The 13,463-nt window shown below is 46.4% G+C and overlaps 1 long non-coding RNA gene and 1 pseudogene across 1 annotated transcript; one reads left to right on the forward strand and one right to left on the reverse strand.

The window, feature by feature from the left end:
• Window positions 1-720: 720 nt before the first annotated feature.
• LOC144105451 (uncharacterized) lies at window positions 721-3,326 on the reverse strand. The gene is made up of 3 exons (XR_013308796.1): window positions 2,987-3,326; window positions 2,138-2,199; window positions 721-1,786 (listed from the first exon to the last, which is right to left on the reverse strand). It is a non-coding gene; the product is annotated as an uncharacterized LOC144105451 (long non-coding RNA).
• Window positions 3,327-4,753: 1,427 nt separating this feature from the next.
• LOC144105458 (uncharacterized) lies at window positions 4,754-6,589 on the forward strand (annotated as a pseudogene).
• Window positions 6,590-13,463: the final 6,874 nt, after the last annotated feature.

Here is a 13,463-nt window from a genome sequence, read left to right on the forward strand (position 1 = left end):
AAGGCGAACAGTGCGAAAGACATAGCCGGAAAGCACAGGAAACACAGGATGAGCACTCGTCCTATGTTTTCTTTGCTTTCCGTCTAAGTCTTACACGCTGTTTTCCCCTTAAAAAAAAGCTTCATCTTGACTGCCAGCTTGAATGCTAGTAATCACAGGTTTGGCACGTTGTGCAGACTTGTAGGCCCGATGTAGCCCTAGTTTGCACTTTGCTGAAACACATTACATAACTGGTGGAATGCACAGCAAGTGCTACACAAGACATTGCTCTTCGTAGATTTTACTGGACTAAAAAATTATGTTACGTGTAAAAGACACACGAGTATCACAGACGATGATGCCAACATGGCTGCGTTTGAAGTTGTAAAGGGACCCACAAACGAGAGACATTAACATTGTTGCATCATACCTTTAAAGGCGGAGCTCAACCATCCGCCAAAGTTTTTTTGCCTGCATTCAACACTAGTTCAGAAGCGACTTTGGACGAATGCTGGCAAGCCTCATTTTTCCTCGTGTCTACTGAGGATAGAACATGTTACAATGCACACAATGGACACTTTACGGAAAAGCAGGAAAAGTAATGCGAAAAAAAAACGACTCAGGAACATGCAAACTACCTTAACAGACACAAAATCGAAGTGTTCAAAATTTATCCAGAATCCCCATATTATGATGCCCTTCATAACTAAAGTCACTTCAGAACAACTTTGCCCCACATATTGCCCTTGCCCACATATTGCAATGAAAGAAAACAAGCACTAGAAATTGCACCTTGTGCACCTGCCACAGCTGCAGGTAAACATTTGAAAGGAATGGAAAATAAAAGAGTATAGGAGGCTTTCACATCTGGCAGAGCTTAAATTACATAACTGGAAGAAAATAAACAGTGTGAAGCATCCGGGCCTGCAGAGCTTACAAGAAATAAAAAAATGATGCTATGGCACATGGCAGAGATGATCTTGAATAAATACAAAAACAGAAACCTGACAGAGAAGCAGACAATGTAAATAAACAAACACATAAAACAGAAATTTTAACAAGCAAACTAAAAATAGTTCAATGAGTCTGCACCTGGCAGAGAAGTAAATATTGTTCTTGAATAAATATAAACATATGAAGAGGTTCTTTCATAAAAATAAAAACAAGCAAATAATGACTTAAATATGAACAATTCAATGTGGTGCAGGTGGCTCAAGCTGCTTTTGTAAGATTAGCGTCAGTAGGTTCACATTCTGGATGAGCAGCTCTTGCTGACCATTTGATGCCTGCACAGCATCTGTCACCTCCCATATGGCCTGCATGTAAAAATACTTCCAATTACAAATTATTACTGACAACCAATTTTGAGATCTCGCTTAAGCTTTATGTAAAATTTCAGGTGCTGAGATATTTTAGACAAAGTATGGCTGTAGAAGACTCGTGTCAGTTTCATAAACTCAGCTGTCCCTACCACCTCCCACAAGAGGCGTCAAAACAGAAGTAGAGGTGCTCAAAAGAGAGCACTGATATTTATGCTTCAGGTGACGGCTTCGACTCTTCAAAGTGCAGTGTGCGCAGCGAGTACACACCTCCAGCATGCTTTGCTGAAAAGCAGCGTCCTGGCGGTTCCGGGCGTTAGTAAGGGAATCCAAACGATGCGATTCATACAGCATCTGGCGCAGCACCTTATTGGCCCCATCGTCTCGCCGTCGCTTCCCAAGAAGGCTAGGCGTGGCACGTGTTGAGGGCTGCAGTGGGGGCTCTGGTGTGTGCTGCTGTGAGGGCTGCGGCGAGGGCACCGGTGTAGCTGTCGGGAAAGAAAATGTGCTCATCACGTGGTGGAATACGCAAAACATTTGGTACAATGTGTTAAAGGACTTGACAAAAATATACAGGACAGCAATCTTGGGCAGCATTGTAGTAGCATATTTCATATGCACATTTGCTAGACTGCTAGACTGTCACAGCCTCACTGCAAGAGAAATAAACATTCTGCACTGCGTGGCAAAGCCAGAGAGAGATAGTTTTGTGTGTACTGTAGAATCACTGCAGTATTTTGGCTACTGCTGCAAATGCTGCCAGAGAGTATAGTGCTATTACTTTCAATCAGCTGCCAGAAAGGGTAGTATGGAGCTTGAATAATGGAAAGCCAACTCACGGTCTGTGGGGCTCCGTGTGTCTTGTCGACAACTTGCTGAGGCTCCCCGTTCATCTCCTCTGCTGTAACAGGGTAAAAGGTGCGGCTGATTGGTACTGGCAAACCATGAAACTAAAAGAGCACTAGCAAAAGAGAAGCAATCAATAATGCTCAACCACTTGTCTATGCATTCCTGCACCTCCTCCGAGACTAAAATACACCACAGATGGAATAAAAAGTGCTAGCAAGGCGCAAGGCAAAGACATCATGTTTTTAAACGGCCGACCCCTTGTTGTTGAGAATCGACGCAAGCTGGATCCACAGCTCGCGCTTTTTAACAGCTGTGTATGAGTTTGTTAGGTCGGCAGAAGCCCGAGCCAAGAGCGGATGGTTCTTCATAGACTCTTACGATTAGCTCTTGCTCGCTAGGCATTCTTCGTGTTGGCGCCATTTCGAGACTATAATTCCCGCTTAGAGAATTGCAGCAGCGAACACAGCGGGGAAAACAAACAGGGAATAGTTTCTGTTCCGCTTTTCGAAAGCAGGGAATAACAGGGAAAAACCTTTGCTCTGAGTTCGGGCTAATATGTTCTTACAGGAACATATGCGTGTGCTGCGCTGCAGCAACTTATAGCACAGCCAAGAACGACCGAAAACGAGCATGGTTGTTAGCGTGCGCCCAACCGCCTTGCTTGGTTCTTGCTCCTTCCCAACTGAATCATATGTGCCAGACGTTTATGAAGCCAAAAAAGTTGATTTTATCCAACAAGCCGTGCTTCGTGGACGCCTTGTATTTGCTAAAGTGAAAGAAACAGAACCCAAATCATATGCTTGGCATGTGGCATCTTTAAACCAATAACACAGGCTTACCTCAAGTTGTCTTCGTCGATTTTCGGGCCCGACGTTTCGTGCAGGTTCCTTTGTGGAGGCCCGTGACCTTCACTGGCTTCGATAATTGTTATCCGCTCACTTTGGACAACCAAATAGAACCTTGATTTCAGACGACGCCTAAAAAAGCAGGAACTAGCCGTGGGATCAGCTGTTTTTTAGAAGGCCGCCATGTTCAGTGTTTACATCTGCCAGCGCGCCCTCATGGCAACAAAACTTACCCACGAAAGCAGTTATTTGCAAAAGTGAATGTCCTTCTTGTTTTACTTCATGGCAGTGAGAGTGAAATACACTTTTATGAAAGAATAAAACAATGTTTATTTTATTCACTGCGTATTCTTATAAAAAGTTAGCATACGGCCCCTTGCCGTGCAAATTGGCCTCTTGTCGTGCAAATAAACTCTTCCGGGGCGGCACCCTACTAGCCATTGGTTGATTCCGCGTTCCGTCACGCGTTGACGTCTAGCCTTGTCGTCATGCTGTCGTCATTTTGACGTAACGCTCTACAACTTTAGAGCGAGTTCCGTAATTCGGGCCCAGTTCACTTCTGGCACACAGGTCATCACTGTCTGACGACGTGCTGTCATACTTTTTTCCTTGGATGAAACTGCATTACGTAAAGTTTAGGACGTTTTGATGTTAGTACTTCTTTTGTAACCCAAAATCTAGAGAAAGACAACCACCCTTACCTGGGCTCCTACGTTCTGCAGAGACTGCGCTTTTTTGTGAGAGTCTTCAAGATTTTTTTTTTAAATCTCTTCATACAGAACTTTTTTTACATTCCCCTTGTCGTTTTTTTGCCTCTGAAAGAATAGGAATGCGTCGGAAAACAATTTAAATGTGGCAATATCGAAAGTTGGCATGTCTCATACAAGCAACTAAAGTTTAGTTGTACCAACCTTTTTTTCAGCCCTTTTTTTTTCGCTTGCGACTCCTCGTCATCTGTGCTCTCTTGCACTGTAATCTTTGGGATTATTACCCGCTTTGCCCGCATTTTGTCGCGGGCGTCGTTTTCGCTCTCTTTAAGAAACGAGAATTTATGGATTGGCAACATATCAGTACATAACATTACTATAACACTAAAACGTTACATACCTGCCAGCAACAAAACTTGAGCGTTGTATAGCCCGCTGTTCGTATCGTCAACCGAATCCCGCCAATAGGCGGAATTTACGGCGCGGTTGTCATAATCATTGTCGTTCTTTGGTGCAAAGTCCTCAATGTCATCAACGAGAATGACGTGCAGGCGATTGTCGCGGTCACTAAGGAAACGCACAACGGCAAACATGGTGCCCGACAGTGCACAAGCAAGAAAACTTAGCCTTAAAAACGCACGACGTGCACCACAAAAACAAACACGCTACCGCACTACTCCCGAGTCCTCAAAACACAATAACAGCCCATAGTGGCCAGCGGGCCCGGCGTCACGGCTGATTGTGGTAAATTTCTGAAAAAATAACTAATAAGTAAATCATTTTTATACAACATATTTAATAATGCGAGTCAGTTATTTAGACTGAACGCATAATCATTAGTCAAACAAGTACTTGTTTTGAAATTGATACGTCTGTTGTGGGACAATGAGTGCCTTTGGGTAGCTTGCAATCCAACTTCATCCAGTCCAATCCAAGACGAACATTAAACGGCAGTTCGAGTCACCGTGCTGGCGTTCCTGGCCGCGTATATTTTTGAGTAGTGAGTGCTTGCATCGTGAGTCCAACGTTTGATTGGAACATCACTGGATAGAGTATGGTCCGTAGGAAGGAATACCTCAACCCTGGCACGCCTCCTCCATCCCATATTCAACAAAAACTTATCTTCAGCGATCAGCCCGGCGCGCGCAGGAATCACGTGTACCGCAGCAGGCCACCAACGTCACTCAACCGCACAGCAGTGTCTTTGCCGGTCATGCGGAGGCTTCGATACCAACTCCACATAGTGACGCGCAGCGGGCGCAGCTGCCAGCACAGACACAACCCGTAGAGGATGCCGAGACTACGACTGAAGGCTACTTGTACGCTGTATCAGCGGATGAAGTGTCAACTTCAAGTGGCCCTCCCATCGATCAAGAATTACCAGAAGTGCCGCAAGAAGACAGTAGCTTTTCTGCGGACGATTTGCTAGCATTAACGGTAAACTTCGTTTTGGAATTTGGCATTCCGTGGAAGGGAGTCGAAGCCCTCCAAAGGCTCATAATGCACGTGCTTGCTCGGCACGATATACCAGCGACAAAGTATCGCTTCAAAAAGAGTGTCGGGGCCGAAATTAAAGCCGCCCGTTTCCACTTCTACTGTGGAAACTGCATGAAGCTGCTTGTTGAGACCACTGGCGATCTTGCCGAGAGAAATGCAGTGCGAGGAACATGCTCTGTGTGCGGGCGTCGCTACAGCGGCCAGCAGATGCTGCAGGATGGACACTTTTTTTTAACACTGCCCATTGTGAAGCTGCTTTCATCTTTACTCTCTGGACATGATGTTGCTGGTGCACTTCATGAGAGACTTCAGTCCATACAGCAGTTTGTCTGTTGACAAGAATGGGATGGCAGACATAATTGATGGCTCCCTGTATAGAGAGCTTAGGCACAAATTGGCTTCCAAAAATGACCTTACCCTCACTTTTAATACAGACGGAAGCCCGGTCTTCAAATCATCAAAATTTTCTGTGTGGCCAATTCAGATGACTGTGAACGAACTGCCAGCACACATTAGGCAGAAAAATGTGCTTGTATCTGCACTCTGGTATGGCCAGAAGCATCCGGACATGACACTGCTATTAAACACATTTGTGGAGCAAATGGACAGTTTGTCAACCAACGGCATCACATGGATGGCAGGCAACGAAACTGTGTACTCAAAGGTAATTTTTTTCTGTTAATAGAAACTGTTCGAACAGCAGAGCTACAGACCATTCTGGTTTGTATTGAAATGGAGTGTGTAGACTAACTGTAACTTGTAAGGTGTGTTGCTGGGCTAGCTGGTTTCTTCAGTCAGCATAGAATCCACTGCACTTGAAGAAAAAGATACAATGGAGAATGAATGACATGCACAACTATTAATAGTTTAGTGCAGATAATGAGGGTACAAGTTGAGCAGCTTGTTTTTCCTGCCATTTAAAGCCATCACCAGTGCACCTGAGCAATGATGTGAAGTTCTCATGCAGTGCTACTCATGACGCTATTTTGCAGCGTTTGATATTGTTGCCAGCCAATACATGTGCTCAATCATACTGCAGTTTAGAGTCACTTTATTTAGTGACTCTACTGCTGTTGATTAAAGGCAGAGTGCATATACAGGATTACAGCAAAGGTAACAAATTAGAAAACTATATCAAATGTTCAGTTTGTACTTAGAGTGCCTTAATGTTGTTAGAGCACATAGAATAGTCTATATAGCATTCGTTGCAAATTTGGTAATTTGTGATTTTTTTATCACGAAACAAAAAATGTTGCGCTTGCTTATGCAGGTATACTGCTTCAGCTGCTGTGCTGATGCACCTGCACGGGCGGCCATGCAGCACTTGACCCAGATCAATGGCTACTACGGCTGTGGATGGTGTTTGAACCCTGGGACATCTGTGGACGGTTAGTGAAGATAACGGAACTGAGAATGCAGTGTCTGCTTTCTGATAAGACGTGTTGAGGCAGATTTTCGGCTTTTCTTTAAGCACCTACCTTAGTATATAGTGTATTTGGCCTTGCCACTTCTCAGCTCAGAGGCAAAATTGTACCTTATTTGGAGCAGCAATATCATTTTTCAAGATCATTGCACACTGACAGTTTTTAGAAATGTATTGTAGAAGTGAATTCTCAGAAATAGTCTGTTGCGAACAAACGTGCCAAAATTTAGCACTGAATTGTGCGAAATCTTTATAAAGTTCTAAATTTGTGTGGTTTTCATTTTTCTTACTATGCCAAACAGGAACCATCAAGTACCTTGTGAATACTGTTGTGCCTGACAGGACTGCTGAAGACACAAGGACAACGATGATCGAGGTTGCTAGAACTGGACAACCAGTTCAGGGTTTAAAAGGCCTGACACCGTTAATTAATCTTCCACACTTTAATATAATCTGGGGCTTTACCCCAGATTATATGCATTGTGTGCTGCTGGGTGTGTCGCGGCAGTTAACCGAGAACTGGCTCTCTGATGTAGGGGAGCAGCACTACATTGGGGCACCGGAAACAGTGGCAGCGATAGATGAGCGTTTGTGTGCTATAAAGCCACATCGTTGTGTGCCACGTCTTCCGCGCTCAATTTTGCTGAGGAAGTACTGGAAAGCCTCAGAGTGGCAGCAGTGGCTTATGTATTTTGCATTGCCATATTTGCAAGGCATCCTTCCACGGCAATACCTTAAACATTTTGCATTACTTGTGAAGGGTATTGCCCTTCTTCTGCAGGACATAGCGACCTTGAGTGACATAGCTGTTAGCACGGACTGCCTTGTAAAGTTTGTTGTTGATATGCGGTTCCTCTACGGAGAAAAACAGATGACATTCAACGTGCATCAGCTGTTGCACATTCCTCGGAGTGCTGTGCACCAAGGACCACTTTGGGCACACTCTTGCTTTGCGTTTGAGTCCAACATTGGGCAACTTAAGCAGCTAGTAACATCAGCAAAAGGTGCCCCGCTGCAGATTGTAGAGCGCCTCATGATGGCCAGCAACTTTAGGAGTCTGAAGGCTTTAGCTAGCCCTCGTACTCTGAAGTTCTTGACAAAAGCTGGCCTACCAAATAGTAAAGGAGCTTTACTTCTCAGCAGGCCCCGAGCTGCATCTGACCAACTGCTTCACCTTGTTGGAGACCAAGTTGGCAACATCATAAGAGGCCCTGTTGTGGAACATGACCGAGTTATTGTGTCTCCAGGTCTTGTGTTTCACAGTGAGCAATACTCAATGCCAAACAAGACAGACAGTACAGCCTTACAGACATGTTTGGGGACCTGCGTGAAAATAAAGCACATTGTCACCTTTAAGGACATCACAGGCAATATAAGGATTTTTTTACTTTCAAACAAATTCTTGTCCCGTAGTGCATTCAGTACAGAGCACATAATGAAATCTGACGATGCTAATTCTCAACAACTAGTGGAGCTTTCTACCAGTGTTGTCCCATGCAACTATATAGAGTTCAAGGAGAGTTATTTTTTGTAAGAATTTCTTTTAAAATGCTCTCTGGCAGTTGCTAATAGGACAATGAGGCAACTGTTTCTACTTGAACTGTGGGTTTTACTTTCATTTCTTCTTTCACTGTTTGTTCTGCATCAGAAATGGTTAATTCACCCCCCAAAAAATTGCTTGCAATACGTTTTCTACCAACTGCTGTTGATTTGTGGGTCCTAAGCTTGCAATATGCAGGTGTTCTGTAAGATCATAGCCCAGAACATGATTTGAAGTCTATTCTAACAGCAGCCAGAAATGCATCCACTTCTAACGATATGCAGCTGGTGTTACCACAGTGGCTACTTTCACTAATATAACTTTTTATCTTGACAAAAATACTTTGCTATTGTTGTTTCGCTTGGGCTTTAATGTCCCACGACATAGCCTATAATGGCCTGAGGCTCTTTAACATCCATTGACAATATGCAGTACATCCGTTCTTGCGTTTAACCTCCATCGAACCTGTGTCTCGGGCTCAGCAGTTGAGTGATCTAAACACTGAGCCACTGTGCATTGGATTGAATCCTCGTCATAACAGGCCCTCATTTTGGTGGAAGAAAAATGCGGAAACGGCTGTGCATTTTTTGCATTTTCGATCGTGGGTGTTCACTCTAGACGGTGGAAATTAACCTGGAACTGTATTCTACGATTTTTTTCTACTTAATTATTGTTTTGCTGTGTTCACATTATATGATGCCATACCAACAGTGTTTTGAAAATTCAATTTTATTTTCATGTATTGGTTTCAGCTGAGCACAGCTATTAATGCAGCACAAGTTGTGTGTAGGTCTCGTTACCATAAATGCCTCTCCTGTGATGTCTCGTAAATTCTGGTCATGGAATAGCACTTGCCTTTTCATACTCTGGTGCAGTATAATTTACTTGTGCGATTATTTTCAAACGCTGCCTTTTTAGGAATAATTTTCTTAACCTCAAATTGCTAAAAGTCATCATTTTTCAATCTTCTAGCCGCTCACAAACCTACTGTATATAGCCAACAGCCAGATATTAAAAGGGTCACTAGTAAGACACTGTTGCCACTATTTAGAGTTGCTACTTTAGGACCAAGTGTTTGTCTCTTTGTGCCTTGTTTCTGCATGCTCAGTTCTTTTGTTATGATAGTTATATACATCAATGGGCTTTTTGTATTTGTCATTGTATAGACATGTATAGATTGTATAATGTATGAATTACATCAGTGCTTTTTGTATTTGTCATTGTATAGACATGTATAGATTGTATAGTGTATCGATACGTTTTTAGAGGAAATTAGCAATGACATTTTCAGTGTGCATAAAATTTCTGCAGTCAATTTTTGAGTGCCTCTCGAATCAACAATAAATTCCGTGAATGTGACTTGCGTGCAATGTTTGACATTTCACATTATTTACACTCAGCTTCAGTTTGGCCTCTGGAGGCAATACTTTTTTATGCATGGATGTGTGCAGTATAGGAATTTCCAAACTTTGTTCTTGAGTATTTCACTATGCCACATCCTTTCCTGAAGGGACCAGCATACAGAGTTCTAAAGCAGTAGGCTCTTAGCTACAAACAGCAGATCCAAATTCCAAGAGTGAATAGTTGGACGAGTTAATTTATTGCTTATATAATTAAAAAAACTGAAAATAAGACGAGGACATAAGACGTGCACTTCCAAAGTGTGCTGAAATTCCTTCTTGTGCCATCATCCTTGCGCTGTTTTTTTTCCCATGAAAAATTCAAACCAGTTTATTTCCTGCTGTGGCCAACAGCCAGTTCAAAACCAGTAAGCCATCAAATTGGACTATTAGAGTCCGAACATAAAACCAGCACGTTACCTGCTGGTTCCAGCAGCATCCCATGAGGAAACCAGTGAGCACCCTGTTGGAACCAGCACAGCCAGCAGGTTACCTGCTGGTTCCAGCAGCATCCCATGAGGAAACCAGTGAGTACCCTGATGGAACCAGCACAGCCAGCACGTTGGCTGCTGGGACCAGCAGAAAACCAGTAAGCACCCTGCTGGGACCAGCAGAAAACCAGCAAGCACCTTGCTGGAACCATCAAAACCAGCAGGAAACCAGCAAGTTACCTGCTGGTTCCATCAGAAACCAGCAGCTCCCAGCAGGAAACCAGCAGAAAATTTTGACCTGGGTAGGCTCATAGGGATCGCGTCCTGCTCGGTTATCGCGTTCAACTTCCGATAATCGCAGCACAAGCGCAGCCCCTCATCCTTTTTAGCGACGCAAACCACTGGGTGAGCATATGAGGGCTCTCGACGGGATATATTAGTCCCTACTCCAGGAGCTCATCTACTTGCCTCTCCACTTCCGATACGCCATCGGGACCTTGTACGCATGGCCAGCTCGTGGCTGAGCACCCTCCTTTAGCACGATTTTGTGCGCTTCTAGCGTGCATTTGCCGGGACTGCTGCTTAAAACCTGGCCATTCTCCTTGATCAGTGCCTCTAGTTCTCAGCGCTGCGCTTCGTTCAAATGTTCGAGAGCACCCAGCGGCAGCGCGTCGCCCGGCACTGAGCGCACGGGGAACGTGGACACGTCGCCGAACTCCGCGTCTCCCTCGAATATCACCCCCACTACATTCACCCGTGCATGATACGGTCTGAGCTTGTTGGCGTGGACAGTCCGACATGCGTCATTGTCGAGTTTGATCAGATAACTGTACGGGCGCGTCTTCCGCATTACCGTCACAGGCCCCGTCCACTTGGACATCAACTTTCCCTCGCCATCCCTTTCAAGCAACAACACTTGCTGCCCATCTGTGAAATGTTTATCGACAGCGCGCAAGTTGTATTGTCCAGTGTACCTGCGTTGCGCTACCGCGCTGTTGTTACCCGCCTTTGCGTCTGCCTCGGCGAGCTTCTCGCGCAAAGCTGACAGGTACTCTGCCGCCGGCGTTGCCAAATAATCTGGTACCGCCCAGTCTGCCGTCCAAGTTTTTTGGAGAATGGATAGCGGTCCGGTCGGTATTCTGCCATACATTAACTCAAACGGCGACTGCCCGGTCGTCTCATTAGGGACCTCTCTGTAAGCCCAGAGCAAGAATGGCACAAGCGTATCCCACTCACGCCCGTGCTCCTGAATAATCTGAAAGAGCATGGACTTGAATTTTCCATTCCAGCGCTCGACCAGTCCGTTGCTTTGAGGGTGGTCAGGCGTGGAGAACCCCGGAGAGGCGCCCAATTTCCTGAGAAGCTCTTGTGTAAGCTTTGCGGTAAAATTTGTTCCCTGGTCACATCACACTGTTTCAGGGACTCCCAGGTGCGCGAATATTTGCAAAAGAGCGTCGCACGTGGCCTTAGTGTTCAGCGCTTTTAAACACACCACTTCGGGCTAACGCGTGTTCATGTCGACTACACAAAGCGCATAGCGGTGTCCTCGAGCTGACGGTGGCTCTATCGGTCCTATGCAGTCGATGTTCACCACTTGGAATGCGGCCTCTGGTCTAGCGATCGGTGCGATCGGCACTCAATCTGCTGTGCGTGCAGGCGACTTCACTTGACACGAGTGGCATGAGCGGCAGTACTGCTTCACGTCGCGCGTGACCCCTGGCCAGAAGAACGAAGCCTTTATCTGCTGAAGCGTTTTCCGCTCGCCGAGATGTCCTCCCCACACCGAGTTGTGCGCCATTTTTAACACCTCTGCGCGTCGTTCGGTTGGGAGGACAAGCTGAGTGCACTGATCCCCAGCAACAGACTCCTGGTGGAACAAAAGCTCGTCCCGGACCGTCATTCCGTGTGTTCCCTTTCTAGCCTTAGCCCACGCTTCCTGGAGTGATTTGTCTTCAATCTTCGCCTCGCGAAACCGTTGCCGCGTCGTCTGTGCCATAGCGGCTTCCCCTTCGCTGCAATCTGCTGCTACCGCGCCCGCTAGAAACTCGTCAACCCGCTTCTCTCTATCTTCGATTTCTTCGTCAGAAGCCTCGGCTTCTCCCTGTTCTTGCGTCTGGACGCGATCGTTCAGAAGCTGCTCACATTTTTCTGGAGTGATTAACGCGCTTATCCCAGTTATCAGCTCGTCTGTGACTGCACACAGTATGCCCCGCTCCGACGGGTCAAATGACACTCGCGGTGCTCCCTGAGTTGCTACTAGGGGAACGTACACTAGCTCCGCCACAACCTGCTTTCCAAAAGCCGCGGTGAGTTTTGTTGTTGCCCCCGCGCATTCATATCGCGGCACGGGCGACCTGCGGATGACCGTGATGTCGGCCCCTGAATCAATGTGCGCACTTATAGAGTTCCCACTACTCAACAATGTCAGCTCTCCGGCGCTGACCTTCTCCTCCGCGGGCTGCTTTTCTACTGATCCGTGCACTGCCTCCATGTCATGCAAGGGGACCGATTTTCGGGCGATTACCGGTTTCTGGTCCGCGCGTCCGCCCCCCATATCTGGCTTTCCCGCTGTTTGCCTTTTCGGGCAAAACCTCGCGCTGTGCCCATGCCCATGGCAATGGAAACACTGTCCCCGTCCCCGGGGCTGCGCTTTGCTTCGTCGGGACTGGGTTTTGTCGCGCTGTCTTGAGTGCCTCGTTCTCCGCGCTCGCTGCTTTCCCGACCTTATACCTTCGGCATCCGTCGTAGTTTCCTGCCAGCGCGACAATCTCACTAGGTTTTAGGAAGCCTGGTTTATCATTTAGAGCAACGTGCGCTCTCGCCTCTGCACTGAGGGCTTCCTTTAATCGGTCCGCGACGGCTAGCAGTTTGAACTCCTCTAACGAAGTTTACCTGACAGCTGTTTAAATAGTATTCCAGGTAGTTCTGCAGGCGTACCGCAAACTGCTCCCATGTCTCCTTTGGGCCTTTGCTCGCGGATGAGTAAAGACGCTTGTATTCAGCGGCAGTGAGCCTCAAGCCGTCTAACACTTTAGCTTTCAGGAGTGCGTACTCGCTCCTTTCCTCGGCGGACAACCGCGTGAGTAGCGTGCGTGCCCTCTCGCTTAGGTGCGACAAAACTAGTCCAGCCCACCATTGGGTTGGAGCTTCGTATGACCCCAACGTGGCCTCTACGTCCTCTAACCACCCCGGCACCAGGGCTTCTTGAAGCGGCATCGGAGTGAGGACACCTTTCATAAGGTTAGCGAATTTCAACCTTCTGTCCTCGTCAATTCTCCCGCTCGCTCCCGCGCTCTCACCAAGCCCACTGGCTGTTGCGCTCTGCTTAAGATTCAGCCTTGTATTCTCCAAAGCTAACCGCTCCTTTTCCACCGCTAGTTCAGCAATTCGTAATTGCACTTGCAACTCTGTAATTTGTTGCGCCGGCGCGCTAACTGTCAGAGGGTGCGTCGGACCCTCATTTGCCTGACTCG

Source organism: Amblyomma americanum, chromosome 1, assembly GCF_052857255.1.
Source record: "Amblyomma americanum isolate KBUSLIRL-KWMA chromosome 1, ASM5285725v1, whole genome shotgun sequence".
Taxonomy (NCBI): Eukaryota; Metazoa; Arthropoda; class Arachnida; order Ixodida; family Ixodidae; genus Amblyomma; species Amblyomma americanum.